The sequence below is a fragment of the Vigna umbellata genome, chromosome 4, assembly GCF_029865625.1.
Source record: "Vigna umbellata cultivar VRB3 chromosome 4, Vumbellata_1.0, whole genome shotgun sequence".
NCBI classification, from domain to species: domain Eukaryota; kingdom Viridiplantae; phylum Streptophyta; class Magnoliopsida; order Fabales; family Fabaceae; genus Vigna; species Vigna umbellata.
Window position 1 is genome coordinate 43674075 of NC_142168.1, and position 19645 is coordinate 43693719.

Consider the following 19645-nt stretch of genomic DNA (forward strand, 5'->3'; position numbering starts at 1 on the left):
TCCACTATCATTGAACATGTCTTTTCTAAAACTTTGCATCTTGTGTGGAATAGGTTCTCTCTTTGTGACTGTTCTAGTTCTACATGTTTGCTCTCAAGGAGTCTTCTCACCATGAGTAAATCTCCATCACAAGGTAGAGTTTCTTCTTCTTCAGAAGTGGATGTTTCAGACTCACTACATGAAGAACCCTCACTTTCACTCTCATGTTCAAGAATGTATGTTGACCTTCTATTTCGACACTCAGATGAATAGTGCCCTCTTTCCCCACATTTAAAGCATTTGGTTTCCTTTCTTTTATTATCTTTTGGAGGTTCTTTGGCTTTTTCTTTCCCTTTCTCCCTCTCTCTAGATTCTTCATATCTTGGCTTAATTAGACTACCCTCCCTCTTATATTCTTTCTTGTAACTATGAGGGTAATCTTTCTTAGTAGAGCTTTTTCTTTTGAGTTGCTGCTCTACCCTCACACAAAGTTGGACTAACTCATTGAGATCATTGTAGGGTATAAGTTCAATCCTATCTCTTATGTCATAGTTGAGTCCACTTTGGAACCTAGCAATTGTGATTCTTGGTTCCTCTCTTATCCCAGCCCTCAACATGAGTAATTCCATTTTTTGTCTATATTCCTCAACACTCATGTTCCTTTGTTGGAGTTTATGGAGTTTATCCATTATCTCCCTATCATAGTAGGCTGGTACATGCCTCCTCCTCAAGGCAGTTCTCAACTCATTCCAATATCTAATGGGAGGTAAGTGTCTTAGCCATAATCTTTGACCAAGGCTGTCCACCAAATTAAGGCATAGCCTTGAAAGCTTAGAGAAGCCATGATGACTCTCCTTTCATCATCTATTTGGTGGCACTCAAACAATTGCTCAACTTTCATTTCCCACTCTAGGTATTCTTCTACATCATCTTTTCCATGAAAGCAAGGAAGATCAATCTTAGGCTCTCTTGGGTAATGCTCTCTAACTCTATGTTGTCTTCTAGGAGGCATTTGGTAGTGGTCATCATTGTGATGACTACTATTTTGCTCAATTTCACTTGGAGAAGATGATGATTCTTCTCTTCTCCTATGGGAAGACCTCTCTTTCTTTTTATCTTGATTAATCAAAAGTTGACTAATCATATCTTTGAGCTCACTAATCTCTTTATCCCTTTGTTCAAATCTTTGCTCAAATTCTTCCCTTAAAGACATTTCACTATTGGGTTTCAAACTTCCTTGCACACTTGATTGACTCATTCTTGTCAAAGGAAAATTTTCAAAAGGTTTTCAAAATGTTTGACAAGTAATGAATGAAAAAAATTTTCACAAACTTTCTTTGTTTTTGGTGAAAAATTTCTAAGAGATTCTAGAAGTAAAAGATGTTTCTAAGTAGCTCCCAGGAAGAAGAAGTGAGTCACAAATGGACAAACTTAGAAACCAAGTTCTTCCTTAGCCAGAGTTTCCTTAGAATGTTCTTTTACTTTAGTTTCTAAGTAGAAATTCTTCAAATTCTTTTTAGATGTTATGAACCTACAAACCAAAGAAAGGTTTACTATATGCTATGCTATCCTAAATACCACGGAGACCTAAAAACAAAAGGGTTACTCAAGACATTTAAGGAAAGCAATAAAGATGCAAGAATGTAAATGCTAGACGGCCCTAAGTGAAAGTGCAAGTGACACTTGGAGCCCCTTGACACACTTTCACACTAAGAAAACGAAATTGGACTATTACAATGTTCAATTGTGAGCTTGGAATTGCTTCAAAAGCATTTTCCCAAGTCACTTGGCACAAAAACAGAAATATAATTAAAAACTACAAGGTTCCGTGATATGAGTACTCAAACAAGCTCAATTAAATGTGTAAAAACAGTGTGGACTTCAATCTTCAGCTGCTGCCAAGTGTATCTCAAAAACAGTATGCAAGTTGTTCAAATTCTGGTGGCAAATTATGCTACTGTAATGTATTCTGCAGCTGCTGGACAGCAGAGTTGCATATACTCAAGAGCTCCTAATTGCTTTTCATTTCAGCTTTCCCCTCACTTCCTAGTATGCACTACAAGAAAAACTGAAATTATCTACCAATATTTATATACGGATTCTAATCCGTATGTAATGTAAGTATTACATACGGATTTTATATACGGACTTAGAAAAATAAATTATATATAGATTTTATATACGAATTTTTATCTATCTATAATTGGTATGTGGATATGTAAGTAAGGCGCGTTGTGGAGGGAAAGATTTATAAAGACTGAAGTTTATGTAGTGGCCCCAATGTGTGTATAATTAAAAGTGAATCTTTCCTACCGAAACTACATACGGATCTGGAAAAGATTTTATTAAAAAAAATTATATAGTATTTGTATTAAGAAACCCTCTTGCCCCAGGTCTTAATTTCCTCTACTCTCTCAACGAAGAACCCTCTTTATAGAAGACGCTCCTTGGACTTCTCGAAGCTTCCTCTACGAGTTAATAGTGAGACCACGACCGGATTCAATGAAGGGCCTTAGCAAGAGAACTCGAAAGAGGAGGAACGCACCTGGAAAACCCTAGGTTCACGATGATACTCCAGGAGCGGAAAGGATTCGAAGCGGAGTGAAAAATAGGAAGATTGTTCGGTGAGAAATGCGATTTAGGTCGCGTGTTCGGTGGAAAAGGACGATTCAATGACTGAATCGGTGAAACAGTGCCAAAATGAGGATGTAATCGATGGAAAAGGCTGTAACGAGGACAAATGAAGTCGCAAAATATGATTCGGTGATGTCAATCACAACGATGAAGGCTCTGTGAGAGTGATGAGGTGACCGGGCTATTGTTCCATAACCGTAGTCGCTATTGTGACTAGGCTATTGTTGGACTCGTGAAAGCTTAAACCGTAGCCGCTGTGTGACCGGGCTATTATTCCATAACCACCATTGCATCTTCTCACCTCCTACGAGGGTTTCCAAGGTTAGTGCATTCATATTAGGTTTAGTTAATTACTTTGTTAAATATGGTTTGGATTGGGCATGCTTTTGGAAAAGGGTTGTTTGAGACCTATAAGTATAAAGAATAAAGCCACACATAATGGGGTTATCAAACTGATGTTCCTTTGATACCATACTTTAAGTATAATCTTATCTCAATTTCGAAGCTTGTTTCTCCAAACATGTTTCTCATTCAGAAGTAATTTTTTTTTTACTAATGATGGTTATTTTGTCCAGGATTTGAGAGTGGAGGTAGCGGGAGGGGATAAGTTGAGAGTGAGATGTTCAAAGTTTCAGGGGAATACTTGAACTTCTACAAACAGATCAAAGTTTCATGTAAGTTTTGATAATGAAGCTTTAAATGTAATTTTGAAGCCTTTTTCTTTCTGGATATTGGAAGTGATGCATTTACTCTTTGCAAGCTGGAAGCATTTGTCTTTATGTTTGAACCAGATTTTTATTTTTATATTAGTGTTATTTTGCTGTGAAGAAGTGTGCATGTTGGTAGCTTTTGTCATTTTCATTTGGTGATTAGATTGTTGCTCACGGTGATTTGTGGTTTCTTTTAGAAAAAGCTGATTTATTTGTGTTGAAAGAACTTGCACAAGGTGTCAAATTATTTTCTTTCTTTGATGAAAGAGGAGAGCACGGTCATTGAAAGTAAGTGGGGTCACGGCTTGAGTTGGTGCAGCTGCCATGTGGAGAAGAATTCATCCACTTTAGAAAGCAAAAGTGGAAGGGTGGTTGGTGATTTACGTGAAGAAAATAGAAGTGGCTTACATGATGCATATTTCTTTTATTTTTGAGTTGGTGCAGCATGGAGAGAAGAGAAGCACACTTTCATTTGTTTAGAATACTTTCAAATTTTTTATTCCAGCTTAGGAGTAGTTTTAGTTTATTTTATTTGCTGCCAATTATTTTGATTCCTTAAGTGTTCACGTTTTTTTTGCAATTGAGAAAAAAAAAGAAGGGGTGCTAGAATGAGGAGGGAAATTGCGTTTGCCTTTAGGGAATGAGGAGCAAATAGGTGTTGCACGTAGAATAGATGGAGTAAGGGCACGGTGATTAATTGCATTTCAAGTGGAAGAATATGCCAATCAAGGGCTGCTGCCACGTTATTCATCTAGGAGCTAAAAGGGTCTTCTTTTAAATTATTTTAAATGCTTATTATTTGGAATGGTTACGTGAATTGGTATATGATGTGTCATGCATTATCTTATTTCTATGTATTGCATTTTAGTGGATTTAAGCCAATGGGAATTGAAATGCATTCTTGCTGCACATTCTATGCTTCCAACGTTGGTTTCTAGTTGAATGAAGAGCACATTTAATTTTCTTGCATTTAGTAATAGGGATGTTCTGGGAAAGGAGACATACGGTGATGGATGTTTGGGCGGTGCTGGAATATTTTTTTTATTTCATCTTCTTTAGAGGAAGTAGCTCATGCCGTTACCAACAAGGTGAAATTAAAGAATAGGATGAAATTTCAGGGATGGTTGTAAACATTTTATATCTCTATAGAAAAGAAAGCATGAAAGTGGCCAATGGCTTGAAATTGAAGCTACCGAAGTCACACCCAATCGTGTTGACACCTGTGCAGTTAATGCTTTTGGTATATATATTACACTTTTATTCCATTATTCACCATTAAAGTGACTTTGTGTAAAATATATATTGACTTTGTGACTGACATGCATTTGGTATTTGAGTTCTTTTTCCAATCCTTTTTTGCTTAACTTAGTGCCACCATTTTATAATTGCCATGATATTTGACTTCTTTTGAGCTCTGCTTCTTCTTTTCTGTGTTGGCAGTATATCTGTGCAGAAAGAACCGTAGGGATGCTTTTCTGTGCTGGTATTCCGAGAGTTAATGGTGATTACTAGTTAATACCCTCAATAACTACCATGGTCTAACCTTTTTGTTCAAATTTTCATACTGGATTGAACTTCATTAAACTTTTCTTTGTCATTGCAGGTTGGAAAAGCTATAACAAAAGATGATAAAGCTCAAACATAATTGTTCTGGTTGTGATTACAAGTTGCTAAATTAGTATTGAAGTCCAAAGTGTTATTACTACAGAGAGGTATATGATACTATTATACCATTCTTTTGTAATAGGTTTGGTTTCTGGAAAGTTTTCTTGGCTTATGCTCAAGAGCAATGATCTATTGCTCTGTAGGAAAACCAATAAAGGAAAGAGAGAAAAAGAGTCTCAAGAGCTAATGAAAATAGGAAAAGAAAACAAAGGCCAAGGTATGGGAGAGTTAAATTGATTTTGATCTTGTATCTTGTTGTTCTATGAATTGTAATGGTGTCTTTGGATTCTGGAAATTTTATAATATTGTTGATAATAACTGAAATAAGTGTATGAATGTATTTATTCTGAGAAATAGATGTGTATGGATGTTGTTATCTTTGCTTGGGCTGCAGTTAGTGACATGTATGAGTCTGAAAAAGTAAGTATATGATGTATGCTCTGTTTTGGGAATGAAATATTAGAATGGGTTTTCTTTATGGGATGGTTATATGTCAAGAATAAAGGAGTGTATGAACGTGTATATATTTGAACTGAATTAGTTAGACTGGGGATTCCCACCAAACCGATGAGCTACGTCGATCTGGGTTGGAGTAATTGATGACTGATTTATGTAAGTATTGTGCCTTGATATTGCTATGTATACTGTCTCAAGAGTTCTGCATAAACTGTTGTTGTTTCAGAATAAAAATCTGCTGAAAAACTGTTTTGATTCAAATGCTGCAGAAAATTATTTGCTGTTTTGATAAAAATGTTGCAGGAAATTATTTGATGTTTGGATATAAAAATGCTGCAGAAAAGTTTTTGTTGTGTTGATTCAAATGCTACATAAATATTTTATTGTATTAGTTGGTTAAAATCTTGTTTAATATATATTTGTATAGTGTGGATGCAGGGCATATATATTTATTGTATGGGATGTTAGTCATGATTGATATATTGTTATATATATTACATTTATTAAGTTATATATTATATAGCAAGCTAAGATAAGTTTTCGTTTTAGATTTTGGGTGTAAAATATTATGATATATATATATATATATATATATATATATATATATATATATATATATATATATATATTTTAGATGGTTTGTAATAAACTTTTTCCTTTGGGATTATTAGTATATTATATTAAAAGTATTAACTGGATTGCTGCAAAATTAATTATATTTGGATGTTATGTTAGATGCTTTTTGGCAATTTGTTAGTTATGTTGACTTTTATCAGCTATTGAAACTCATAACTATTAAATGCAGGTGCAGAATCACCTATTTTTTTTTATAAAATCATAAATTATATATGGATTGTATATACGGATTTTCCGTATATAATTATATACGGATTTTATATACGGATTTTCCGTATATAATTATATACGGATTTTATATACGGATTTTCCGTATGTAAATTATATACGGATTTTTCTGTATGTAAATTATATACGGATATATCCGTATATAACTTAGCTACGCTTGTTTTATATACGGATTTTTGTCCGTATATAAGCCGTATGTAATATTATTTTATATACGGATTTTGGAGGTTATATACGGATTTTGACCGTATGTAACTGTGATTTTTCTTGTAGTGATGCTACCATTATAAGTAAAGGTTTCTGCAACTGGATGCTTCACAACAGCTATCACAGTACCTTAAATCCACTCAACAAACCAAGCCAGAGTTACCATTCTGCACCACTTTTCCACACCAATTTCCAGCAATAATTGACAATTTTGGAAGCCAAAAATGTGGTAAACAAATGAACTAAGTATGAAAAAAACAGCAAGTACACAAAAGGAACCTACCAAAGGTGCTAGAACAGATTAAGAAAGCAATTAAAAACGCAAACACAGTTCATAAATGATTCCAAATGCAAACTGTTTGATAATTTTCAAAACTGTTTGATAAAATGCCCCAATGACTTTCAGATTTTTGAATTTTGATTTTTCAGGGCCTGTAATCTGGATTGCACAGTTCAACAGCTTTTTATCACTTGATATTACTTCTTTGAGTCATCTATTTTCATTTTTAATCATGGAACCAGCTTTTTCACAATCCAGTAATGAATTTTGCATCAAAATTACCAAACAGCAGCAAGAAAACAGAAAAATTAAACTAAAATGGTGGTTTTGGAACCCAAAATGAGTAGCAGTGTTTCAGCAGCTTGGATGAATGTTCAAACAACTTTTATTCATGATATTAAACATGTTTAAACTCTTAAACAGTTGAATTAATGCTTACTACTCAAATTCACTGGTCCACTTCCAATTTTAACTCAAAATTGATGGTTTAAGTATCCAATCTACATATAACTTCAATTTTGACCAAATGAACAGTATTAGCAACTTTTAATCATCCATTTAGACTTGTTCAAACTGTCCAAATGCACAGAAACAGCAGGATTCGAAAATCACCCTTGCTATGGCCAAATTATGCAGCAAAAACCATCAATTAACCAACCAATTTTAGTTTTTCATGGATTCAAAAACTGGACAGCAAAGGAAATGACTCTAAGAAGTGTAAAAACACAGATCTAAGCTAGATTTAATATGCTTAGCATGACCAAACTCAGATTAGACCAAATCAAGTATATTAGCACGGTGAAAAGCTAGAAGTTCAAGCTGAAATGGTGAATGGTTAAGGATTTTGAGCAACCACACTATGCATATTGCATTTTAGTGCTTGTTTTGGTTTTCTATACCTTAAGACACATTCAACAACATCACACAATGTTGTACCAAGCTTCAGAATCAAAACAAAACCACTGAAACAATTTTAGAATTTTAACACCAGATTTAAATTCTGTATCAGAATTCATAATGGAAAACAAAACAGATTTGCATTTTGATGCTTCATCTTGTATAACCCAGGCTAGATCAAGTCCTCATTGCCTTATTTGGTATATATATAGCTTGTTTAGCACTTGCAAATCAATTAAAACGAAATAATTCAGCAGAAAAGAAAACTGAATAGAGACAAAAAAAATACTGCAACAGTAAATTGCACAAGACTTAAAACAATACAGAATTGAAATGTAAAGCTGGAAATAACCCAAACAAGAAGGTTTCACCAATTAAAATGAAAGGAAAATATAAGCACACAAAGGAAACTAAAATTGAATGACTGGAAAAGCAATACACAATTGAAAACAACAGCAAAACAGAAGCAGAAATAGCACAAAGTGGACTGGAATTAAACAGCAGAATGGAAAGGCACTTAGCTATGGTTTGCGTGGACAACCAGCGCTCTAGATACCACTTGATGGAGCCAAATTCCAGAGGAAACCAGTGGCCTGAAGCTCCCAGATCAGAGGTGTGGTAGATGTGTTGGTGTGCAGCGGAATTGATGGAGTAAATGGTGTTGGAGATGTTTGAATGAAGCAAGGTAAAATGAGTGAAGCCTCTCAGCTCAGAAAGCCTTCATATAATGGAAGAAAGCTTGATGGGTCTTGATGAGTCAATATTTTATTCACTTCACTTAGTTTATTGTACCGAATTTAATCGGGGAATTGTGCTTAATTGTCCGGTATTTTCCCGTTTTTGCTAATTGTGCTTAATTTGACCAAAAATTCTTATTTTAATTAATTTGAACTATTTGGACTAATTATTTGCATTATTAATTGTAGGGAAATTGTTGGATATTATTTGGGACATTTGGAGGTCAAAAGAAAATGCCACATCAATTTTATTTTAAACTAAAATGAGTGAGGAGGTGTGGATTTAAATTATGGGAGTGCACATGGAGATTGGCTTGATTGGAGAAGCTAGGAAGTGGTGCTGGAAGAAAAAGAGGCTCACAGCCTGCACCCAACAGAAGCAAGTCCAGCACCTTGATTCCAGCCGCTTCAGCACACAGGACGAGCGTCCGCACACATCCAGGACGAGCGTCCGCATACATCCAGGACGAGCGTCCGCACACATCCAGGACAAGCGTCCGCACACATCCAGGACGAGCGTCCGCATACATCCAGGACGAGCGTCCGCACACATCCAGGACGAGCGTCCGCACACATCCAGGACGAGCGTCCACATACATCCAGAACGAGCGTCCTGATTTGGCTTCTTGCGGATAGCACGCACGTCCAGCACGTACGCACACTTCCAGAACGCACGTCCAGCACGTCCGCACACTTCCTGAACGAACGTCTAGCAGAGTGGAAGACAACGCACGTCCAGCACACTCCACACGCATCCAACAATGTAGGGGGTGCACTGTCCAGTGAGGCCCACCACGGCCCAAGGCCTGGGAAGCAGTTTTGGGGGTGCATCCAGCACTGATCCAGAAACGTGAGCGTCCATGGCAGCTTTCTTAGGTGGTGCGTGAAGAAAGAAGAAGCACACAGCAGCAGATGTTGCGTTGAAAAGAGGGAGGTGCACGAAGAAGCCAAATGAAAGTTGGTCCAGAGGAATGGGCGAGAAAAGGGCACAAGTCATCTTTCATTTTTGGGAAGTTAAGACCCAGCCGCCACCTTGGGGGATCATCATCTTCACTGAGAAAAAAAAAAAGACACGGAGACATGGAGAGTGATGTAAGGTAGAGAAAGAAAAAGAGGAGACCTGGAGGTGGGTAGCCGCCAACCTTAGAGAGCAGATGCGGAGAATGGTTGAGGTGTAGTAGTGTAGAAATGAGAAATGAAGTGGTACACACGGTGACGCTGCAGTAGTGTAGAAGGGTTTTCGTTTTCTTTTCTGTGTTGGAATCGAGAAGAATTTTGAAGAGCATGTGGTCTTGTTTTTATCTTCATGTTTGAACCAGATTTTTATTTTTATATTCTATGAAATTATAGTGTTATTTTACTGTGAAGAAGTGTGCATGCTGGCAGCCTTTATCACTTTCATTTGGTGATTTAATGCTTTGGAGATTTCTTTTCTTTGTGAAATGAAGAAGTAGATTAGGTGGGAGTAGGTGCTGTCAAATCCAATTAGGCTTTCTTTTTCTTTTAGAAATCAAACACGGTGATACTTTTCTTCTAAACCATTAGGATTTAGTCCAGTAGGTGGGACCTTTTCATTGCACTTCTTTTGTCTTTTCATTATTTGTCTTGAAGAAGAATGGAGAGGCACGGATCCCATGGAGAAAGTGGTGTGTTGTCACGGCTTAGGAGATGCACAAGCTTTCATTTTAATTTTTGAAGAAGCGGTGCTGTTGCACGCAAATGGTGATTGAATTTGTAGAAATTTCAAGCTTTTCAATTTATATTCTACTTTAAAGAAGCACCATGCTCATTTATTGCTAGCATTTATTTTAAGTGTTGATTTCATGATGAATAGCATTTCACTTTAGCTACTTTTTTTATTTTTATTATCTCTTGCATTTTATTGTTCATTATTTTCTTCATTGTTGCATTTTGTCATTGCGTTTTATTGTTCATCTTATTTTCAAATGTTGTTTCAATCTCGGTTTGCTTTACTGATGCTTCTCATGTTGCGTTTAACGTTTAAGTTTATTTGGTGCATTTCAATTAGGCTGCTGTTATGTTTTCTGCGCATTTATTGTTCCAACATTTTATTTTCAAATATTGATGAATTCTGCATTCTCTGATTTTGATGTCTTTTACCATTCGGCCTTGATGTTTGACATTTATTTTCAATTATGTTTGATTGTATTTGATTTCCAGTTTCAATTTAGTTTATTTCTAATCACAAAAACACTTTCAACCCCCCCCCACTACGTGTTTGATCTGAGACTGAACCGCAATTTGGTCCTTGAGAGACGACCTAGGAGTCACTTCCTAGTTTATACTGCATTAATTTTGCAAACAACTTTTGTGAGAAGTGCGACCCTCTCATCAAAATGGCGCCGTTGCCGAGGACCAACGGTTCAATCTTAGGTCTTTTGTTGTGTTTGTGTGTGTTGTGTTTTGTCTTGTGTTGTGATGTGATGTGATGTGATGTTCTGTTTTGTGTATGCGTGTTGCATGTATAAATGTGTTGTGTTTTATTTGTTTCGTAATTTTTAGTATTTTTCTTTTTCCATGTCTACCTATTCTGATTTCGTGAATACTGCTTATTTTGCTAGTGCCTCTGATTATGATTCTCCTTCTCCATGTTACTCTGATTGTAATTCATATTCTGCTGATTTCTATGTTGACAACAATATGACTCATCCTCCAATTTCTGAGAGTGCTCTTTGTGAGCCGGTTTCACTTAAGGAGGATGATCTTCATTGCGATCTCACCCCTGGACTGATACATTTGCTGCCTAAGTTTCATGGTTTTGTAGGAGAATGCCCACACAGACATTTGGAGGAGCTCCACATCATGTGCTCTTCAATGAAGCCTCCAGATGTCCCTCTTGATTACATTTTCTTGAGCGCATTTCCGCATTCATTACAAGGAGCAGCTAAGGATTGGCAAGACTCTCTTCCTCTGAGATCCGTTACCGATTGGGGATATCTTGAGCACCAGTTTCTGAGCAAATTTTCCCCTGTGCAATATGCTTATAGCAACGGTCTTGGATGGAATGACCCTACCTTGGGATGGTATGATGCTCCACAACATCAATATCAAGAACCACCATTCCAGAGTACTTTCATGCCTCCACCAGTCCTGCAATACGAGAGTCAGTAGTATAGTGCTCCTGTCGAAATAGCTCCTCAGCCTTCTACTTCTGAGCCTACATTGAAGGAGTTGTTGGAGCAGTTGACCATGCAGAACCTGCAGTTTCAGCAAGAGACCAGAGCGTCCATTCAGAGCTTGAATGACCAGATAGGGCAGATGGCCACTCAACTCACTGAGGAACAGTCTCAAGATTTAGAGTTACCATTTCAGACTGTTCAGATTCCAGATGATGATGATAGTGGCATCAACATAGAAGATGGGGAGAAGAGTCATGAACTTACTATTGTGCCATCTACTTTCCCATCATCCTATGTCCCTACTCTTGCACCTGAGGAGAGTGATGAGTATTTTGAGGAGCAGGCAGAAATAAGCAGTAACCCTGAACCAGGAGGTACATATGAATTTGACCAACATGCACCCCCAGTGGAAGACAAGGGTGCTTACATACACAATAGTTTGAAGATCAACAGGCACCTGCTGAACCTGCTCATCAACAATCAGTGCATAGATCCAACTGTGGAAAACATTTCACTACTAGATCAGATTTGGAGGATGAAGCAGTTCGTCCTCAAAACCTCCTTGCTGGATACTATGGCGGAAAACATCTCCCTGCAAGTCCAAAATTGGCAACTGATAACAGTTGAAAAACTGTTATTTTCATGCTTAAAATTGATACTAAAAGCAACCTTTAGACTTAAAAACTAGCTTGAAATCATGTTTTTATCTTTATTTTCAGAAATAAGAGAGCTGGACAGGTTTATGCTTGATTTCAGTGTTTTTGTGCAGGTTTTAAGGTGAATTTAGTGAAAGAAGTGAAGAAGGAAAGAGATAGAATCAGAAAAGGAATCAAAGAGTGCAAAAGGAGAAGCCGAAGGCACCGCTCAGCGGCATTTTACCGCTGAGCGGCACTCAAGAGGTTGCGGGAGGTTCGCTGAGGGGCAAAATGGCCGCTGAGGGAAGAAAACGAGACGCGCAATCACCGCTGAGCGGCACTTTAATGGGCTTGGGCTTTTGATTCTTTGTAATTTTAGAATAGTATATAAGCTTTAGGACGTCCTAGGGTTTGTATCTTTGGCAGAAACGAAGCAAACACTCTCTCTTCCACCCCTTTGAAGGAGGATCTTGGATGCTCAGGCTACCTCTTCACCTTTATTGGGTTTATTCTTTCATTCTTTCATTGTAATTCATCTAGGTTCACCATGAATATGGTGAACTAAACCTTGTATGTTTGTTGGGGAATCAATGTAATCTCTTGAAGCTCTCATATATGGAATTTGTGCTTGCATCTTAATCTAAGACTTATGCTTTCTTTCATCATTAGTTAGGGTTTTTCCTCTTTGCTTAATGCTTGCATTGTTTAACTCATTCTATTGCATGATTATTGGTTTTGTCGATACGGACACGTACGGGGAAGTCTAGATCGGGGAATTTCTCCCAATATTATATTGGTTGTCGTTAAGCTCCTGCACTTATGAACTAATCATTAGGAATGCTAGGAATTGTATGAACTCGTGATTAGGGAGAAGCCATCTAGAATGGTACTTTAGAGAGTGGCATTAACAATGATGATTTGAATGTTGAATTCCTAAAATGTATGAGAGTGGATGAGATGAAATTGACCCCCAACAACATATTCATTCATATATTCCATTGAAAGTGTTTATCTTTTGTCTTTGCCATTGATCAAAACTTCATGCATACATATTTAAATTTCGTCTTTTGCATATAAAATCCAAATATTTCGTTTGTAAGTCCTAGCCAATCAATAAATCACATAACTAAACTAGGCCGTGAGTCCTTTGGGAAGAACGATACTTGGTCTTACCAAGTTTATTACTAGAACGATTCGGTCATACTTGCCGATTGAAAAACAAGTTTGTGACATCATATTTTGGTGTTTACAAATTTGTCCATCAAGTTTTTGGCGCCGTTGCCGGGGACTCGTGGTTTAACTGGTTAATTTGTGTGATTATTGATTATCTTTGACTTTAATTTGAATTTCTGTTTTTATTTTTCTGTTTTTATTTTATTTTATTTGATTAGGTTAGATTTTATTTTATTTTATTTGGCTAGATTTTATTTTATTTGATTAGGTTTTATTTTATTTTTATCTTTTAGATTAGGTTAGATTTTATTTTTTAGATTAGGTTTTATTTTATTCTATCTTATTTGATTCTATCTTCTAAATCTTTTTATCTTCTGAATATATATCTTCTTCTATATCTTTTTGTGCTAACAAATCTTTTCTAGGGTTTTGTTTTCTTGTGTATGCAGGAAGCAATTCGAACTAGGAGTAAGAAAACAACAGAACCACTTCTTGAAGGTCTAGAAGAGAGTAGAAGGAGGAGAAGAATCAGAACGTCTAGAGAACTTTTCCCTTCTCCAGAAACTCTCTTACAATCATCACCACAAGGTTCTGTTCATAGCACAGGAAGTATGGAGAACAATAATGCTAGAAGAACTCTTGCAGATTACACTAATATTGCTGGACCTCAACACTTTAACAGCATAGCTAGACCTAGAGTCAATGCAGCCAACATGGAGGTCAAGCCAGCATTAATTCAACTGGTGAAGAGTAATCAATTTAATGGGTTATCTCACGAAAGCCCATATGAGCACCTTACTACCTTTAATGAGATCTGCAACACGGTCAAGATTAATGGGGTGCCAGACGAAGCTATCAAACTTAGCTTGTTTCCCTTCTCATTAGGGGGCAATGCTAAGCTTTGGTTGAATTCTTTTCCAGAAGAAAGTTTCACAGAGTGGGAAGTAGTGGTCACAAAATTTTTAAACAAATACTTCCCACAATCTAAGGTGATCAAAGGCAAGCAAGAGATTTCGTCATTCAAGCAGGGCATGGAAGAATCACTGGGACATGCTTGGGACAGGTATAAAAGCTTGTTACGTAAAACTCCCATGCATGGTTTCAAAGAAGAAGAAGTAGTCCTAACTTTCCTTGGAGGGCTTGGTTCACAAACCAAGATGATGCTGAACGCCTCAGCAGGAGGCAATATTAAATGGAAAACTCCAGAGGAAGCAACTGAACTTATTGAAAATATGGCTACTAGTGACAACGAACTCAATATTGAAAAAGGAGATCTTAGTCAGAAGGAGTTGTTACAATTAAATGAGGCTTTGCTTATCCAAAATAGAATTATCTCTCAACAGCTTGAAGAAGTAACCATGAAACTTTCTCAAATACCACAGGAAGTACAACAGGTTTCAATGGTTCAAGAGCATCAAAAATGGCAGATGCAATCTACTCCAGTTGAGAAAACAACAACGCTTGAAGAGACTTTCCAGAGATTCTTAAAGACAAATGCGTCTTATTGTCATAATGTGGATGCTGCATTTAAAAAAATGGAGGTCTATGTTGAGAGAATAGTTGACGAAATGAAACATGATAATTTTGGAAAGGAATGTAAAACTGTTGTGACTAGAAGTGGTAGAGTGTTAGAGGAGAGAAAAAAAGAGAGAAAGGAGAAAGAAAATGAGAGTGAGAGTGAAAAAGAAACATGTGAGTGGAAAGAAAGAGTTGAGAGAGAGAAAAAGAAAAAAGAAGAAGAGGAGAGGAGAGAAAAAAATGAGAGAGAAGAGAGACAGAAAGAAAAAGAGTATGAAAAGCCACTTCCTTATCCAAAGGGTTATTCAAGGAAGGAGAAAGAAAAGCAGTTGGAAAGATTCATGGAACTGTTTAAGAAGTTGGAGATCACTATACCATTCTCTGAACCATTGCAACAGATGCCAGCATATGCAAAATTCTTGAAGGAACTTCTCACAAAGAAACACAAGTACATTGAGAAGGAAACTATAAATATACAGGGCAATTGCAGTGCAATCATACAGAAACTACCTCCTAAACTTAAAGACCCAGGAAGCTTCACCATTCCATGCACCATAGGAGATGTGAAAGTTGGAAGAGCATTGATTGATTTGGGAGCTAGCATTAATCTAATGCCGCTATCCATGTGCAGAACAATTCAGGGGCTGGAAATTAAACCAACCAGAATGGCTCTTCAATTGGCAGATAGGTCTCTTAAATATCCATATGGAGTGGTTGAAGATGTTCTAGTGAAGGTTGACAAATTTGTATTTCCAGTAGATTTCATTGTGATGGAGATGGAAGGAACTAGTGATGTTCCTCTTATTCTTGGGAGACCTTTTATGAAGACTGCTAGAGTTTTGATTGATGTAGAGAATGGTAAGCTTAAACTGAGAGTTGATGATGAAGAAGTCACTTTTGATGTATCCAAGGCCATGACGTATCCAAATGATGACAAAGCATGCTTTCAATTTGATGAACTTGATGAAGTTTGTATGGTTCAAGAAAGAATGGTTCGTAACATTTCGCCATTGGAAAAAACGCTCATTGATGCATGTGAAGATTTGGATGAAGAAGAAGAGAAATTGATTGATGAATGTCTGATGGACTTGGAAACATTGAAAAAGGGTCCAGAGGAAGATTCAATATTCGAAACAATTGATAAGGAAGAAACAATCAAAGCACCATCTCCAGAACTAAAAAGATTGCCATCACATTTGAAATATGTGTTTTTAGAAGAGGATGGAACAAAGCCAGTCATTATCAGTAACTCTTTATCTTTACAAGAAGAAGAGCAGTTGATAGAAATTCTGAAAGCCAACAAAGAAGCAATTGGGTGGTCAATATCAGATCTCAAAGGTATTAGCCCAACTTATTGCATGCACAAGATTTTTATGGAAGAAGACTATAAACCAAGTGCTCAACCACAGAGAAGGTTAAATCCTGTTATGAAGGAGGTGGTCAGAAAAGAAGTGTTGAAACTGCTAGAAGCTGGTATTATCTATCCAATCTCTGACAGTGAATGGGTGAGTCCAGTACAGGTGGTGCCAAAGAAAGGTGGGATGACAGTAATTTATAATGATAAGAATGAACTTATTCCCACTCGGACAGTTACTGACTGGCGTATGTGCATTGATTACAGGAAGCTGAATAAAGCTACTAGGAAAGATTATTTTCCTCTTCCTTTCATGGATCAGATGCTAGAAAGGTTATCAGGGCAGGCTTTCTATTGTTTTCTAGATGGATATTCTGGATATAATCAAATTGTGGTAGATCCAAAAGACCAGGAGAAGACGGCTTTTACTTGTCCTTTTGGTATCTTTGCATATAGAAAGATGCCTTTTGGATTATGTAATGCTCCAGCTACGTTTCAGAGGTGTATGCAGGCAATCTTTGCTGATCTTTTAGAAAAATGCATTGAAGTATTCATGGATGACTTCTCAGTTTTTGGAAATTCCTTCCAAAGATGTTTAGCTAATTTGAACACTGTCCTCAAAAGATGTGTTCAGACAAATCTGGTTTTGAATTGGGAGAAATGTCATTTCATGGTAACTGAAGGAATTGTATTGGGGCACAAAATCTCTGCTAAAGGAATTGAGGTAGACAAAGCTAAAGTAGAAGTTATTGAGAAACTACCTCCACCAACAAATGTAAAGGGGATTAGAAGTTTTCTTGGTCATGCTGGGTTTTATAGAAGATTTATCAAAGATTTCTCAAAAATTGCTAAACCATTGAGTAATCTCTTGATGAAGGATGCTCCTTTTGTGATGAATGAAGATTGCCTGAAAGCTTTTGATATATTGAAGCAGAAGCTAGTGTCAGCTCCAGTAATTGCAGCACCAGATTGGAATCAAAATTTTGAATTAATGTGTGATGCAAGTGATTATGCAATAGGAGTTGTCCTCGGCCAAAGGAAAGAACAAAAGTTTCATCCAATTTATTATGCTAGCAAGGTGCTGAATGATGCTCAATTGAATTATGCTACCACAGAGAAAGAGTTTCTTGCCATTGTATATGCTTTAGAGAAATTTAGACCTTATCTTATTGGGTCTAAGGTGATTGTCTATACAGATCATGCAGCTATTAAATATTTGTTGACAAAACCAGATTCTAAGCCACGTCTGATCAGATGGGTACTACTGTTGCAAGAATTTGATGTAGAAATCCGTGATAAGAAAGGAAGTGAGAACTTAATTGCTGATCATTTGTCACGGTTAGTCAACAATGAGGTCACTAGCAAGGAGCCTGAAATCTGGGAATCTTTTTCAGATGAATCACTCATGTTTATTCAGCAGAGGCCCTGGTTTGCTGATATGGCAAATTTCAAAGCTGCAAGAGTCATGCCGGAAGATTTAACTTGGCAACAGAGAAAGAAATTTCTGCATGATGCCAAGCAGTTTGTGTGGGACGATCCATATTTGTTCAAAATTGGAGCAGATAATCTTCTGAGGAGATGTGTTACAAATGAAGAAGCAGAAGGAATTCTCTGGCATTGTCATGATTCACCTTATGGAGGACATTTTAATGGAGAAAGAACAGCAGCAAAAGTCCTTCAATCAGGATTCTATTGGCCAACTTTATTTAAAGATGCTCATAATCATGCTAGGAATTGTGACAAATGTCAAAGAGCAGGGACAATCACTAAACGTCATGAGATGCCTTTACAAGGTATTTTAGAGGTTGAGGTTTTTGATTGTTGGGGTATTGACTTTGTTGGACCCTTCCCTCCATCTTTCAACAATGAATATATTCTGGTAGCAGTGGATTATGTGAGTAAATGGGTGGAAGCATTGGCTTGTCCTAAAAATGATGCTAGTACGGTAATTAAATTCCTGAAGAGGCAGATATTCTCACGTTTTGGCACTCCAAGAGTGTTGATTAGTGATGGAGGATCTCATTTTTGCAATTATCAGCTAGAGAAAGTACTCAAACACTATGGAGTGAAGCATAAGGTAGCTGCACCTTATCATCCACAAACCAATGGACAAGCTGAGGTATCTAACAGGGAGATAAAAAGAATCCTGGAAAAAACCGTGACTTCATCAAGGAAGGATTGGTCTCTCAAATTGGATGATGCTCTTTGGGCTTATAGAACAGCAATGAAGACGTCTATGGGATTATCACCATTTCAATTAGTCTATGGGAAAGCATGCCATTTGCCAGTTGAATTGGAGCATAGAGCATTATGGGCTTTGAAATTCTTGAATTTTGATCCTTATGAAACTCAATGCACACGCAGAAGGCAGATTTTAGAGCTTGAAGAAATGCGGTTAGATGCATATGATTCATCCAAGGCTTACAAAGACAAAATTAAATTTTATCATGACAGGAAGTTGGTGAATAGAGTTTTCAATCCAGGACAACAGGTACTATTGTTCAACTCAAGATTGAAGATATTTCCTGGGAAGCTGACGTCAAAATGGACAGGACCATTTGTGATAAAAGAAGTGCATCCACATGGAGCAATTGAAATATTTGATCCATCTGCTGATGATCCACTGAAAAGCTGGGTGGTAAATGGTCAACGTCTCAAGCCCTATCTAGGGGGAGAGGTGCAACGATTTTCCACAATGATGTTGTTGGTTGATCCTTGAAAGTTGGGTCAGGCTCGGGACGTTAAACAAGCGCTTACTGGGAGGCAACCCAGTATCTTGTATGTATTTTTGTTTTTGTTTTTAGATTAGGGTTTGATGTACTCTATTGAACACCTGGTTTGTCATGATGGTTTGCTATTAACTGTGATTGTGTGATAAGTACTGCTTGATGATGCTTATTAATTGATTGATGTTGAGATAGATGTGCACATTAAAATGCTTATACAGGTGATTCACAAGCTTTGTGAACAAATGCATGATATTATGATTGTGATTGTGAGATTAAGCAGGATGTGTATGTCAAATGTGAATGAGCTTATATGTGTGGTTTTGAGCTCCAGAGTTTGTGGTAAGATTGAATGCTATTACTTTGAAAGCATGAATGATTTTGCCCAGGTTTTCTATGATTGAACCAATTACTTGTTTTGCATCATGTGATCAAGGCCATTTGTTGGAACCTTTTTTTATTGGCCAAATTCATAAAGTTAGCCTACTAAAAGAGAACACGTTGTGTTCTATCCTTTGAACCCTTAGCCTTGAACATACACTGAAAACCCTTGATTGAAAATCTTTACCTTGAGTTAAGTAGAAGATCTTGTATGGTATTGTTACATGTTCAAGTTTGGGGTTGTTGGGAAAACATGAAAAGAAGAGCATTGAGGTAAGAGCTAAAAAGT

General features: G+C 36.9%; 1 protein-coding gene and 1 long non-coding RNA gene across 2 annotated transcripts in view; one reads left to right on the forward strand and one right to left on the reverse strand.

The window, feature by feature from the left end:
* The window catches only part of LOC124821058 (pentatricopeptide repeat-containing protein At5g47360-like), a 73075-nt gene that overhangs the window by 29434 nt on the left and 23996 nt on the right, over positions 1-19645 (reverse strand). The gene's annotated exons all lie outside the window — the stretch shown is intronic.
* On the forward strand, positions 4766-5951 carry LOC148200304 (uncharacterized). Its single transcript, XR_015785480.1, has 3 exons — positions 4766-4824; positions 4927-5035; positions 5872-5951. It is a non-coding gene; the product is annotated as an uncharacterized LOC148200304 (long non-coding RNA).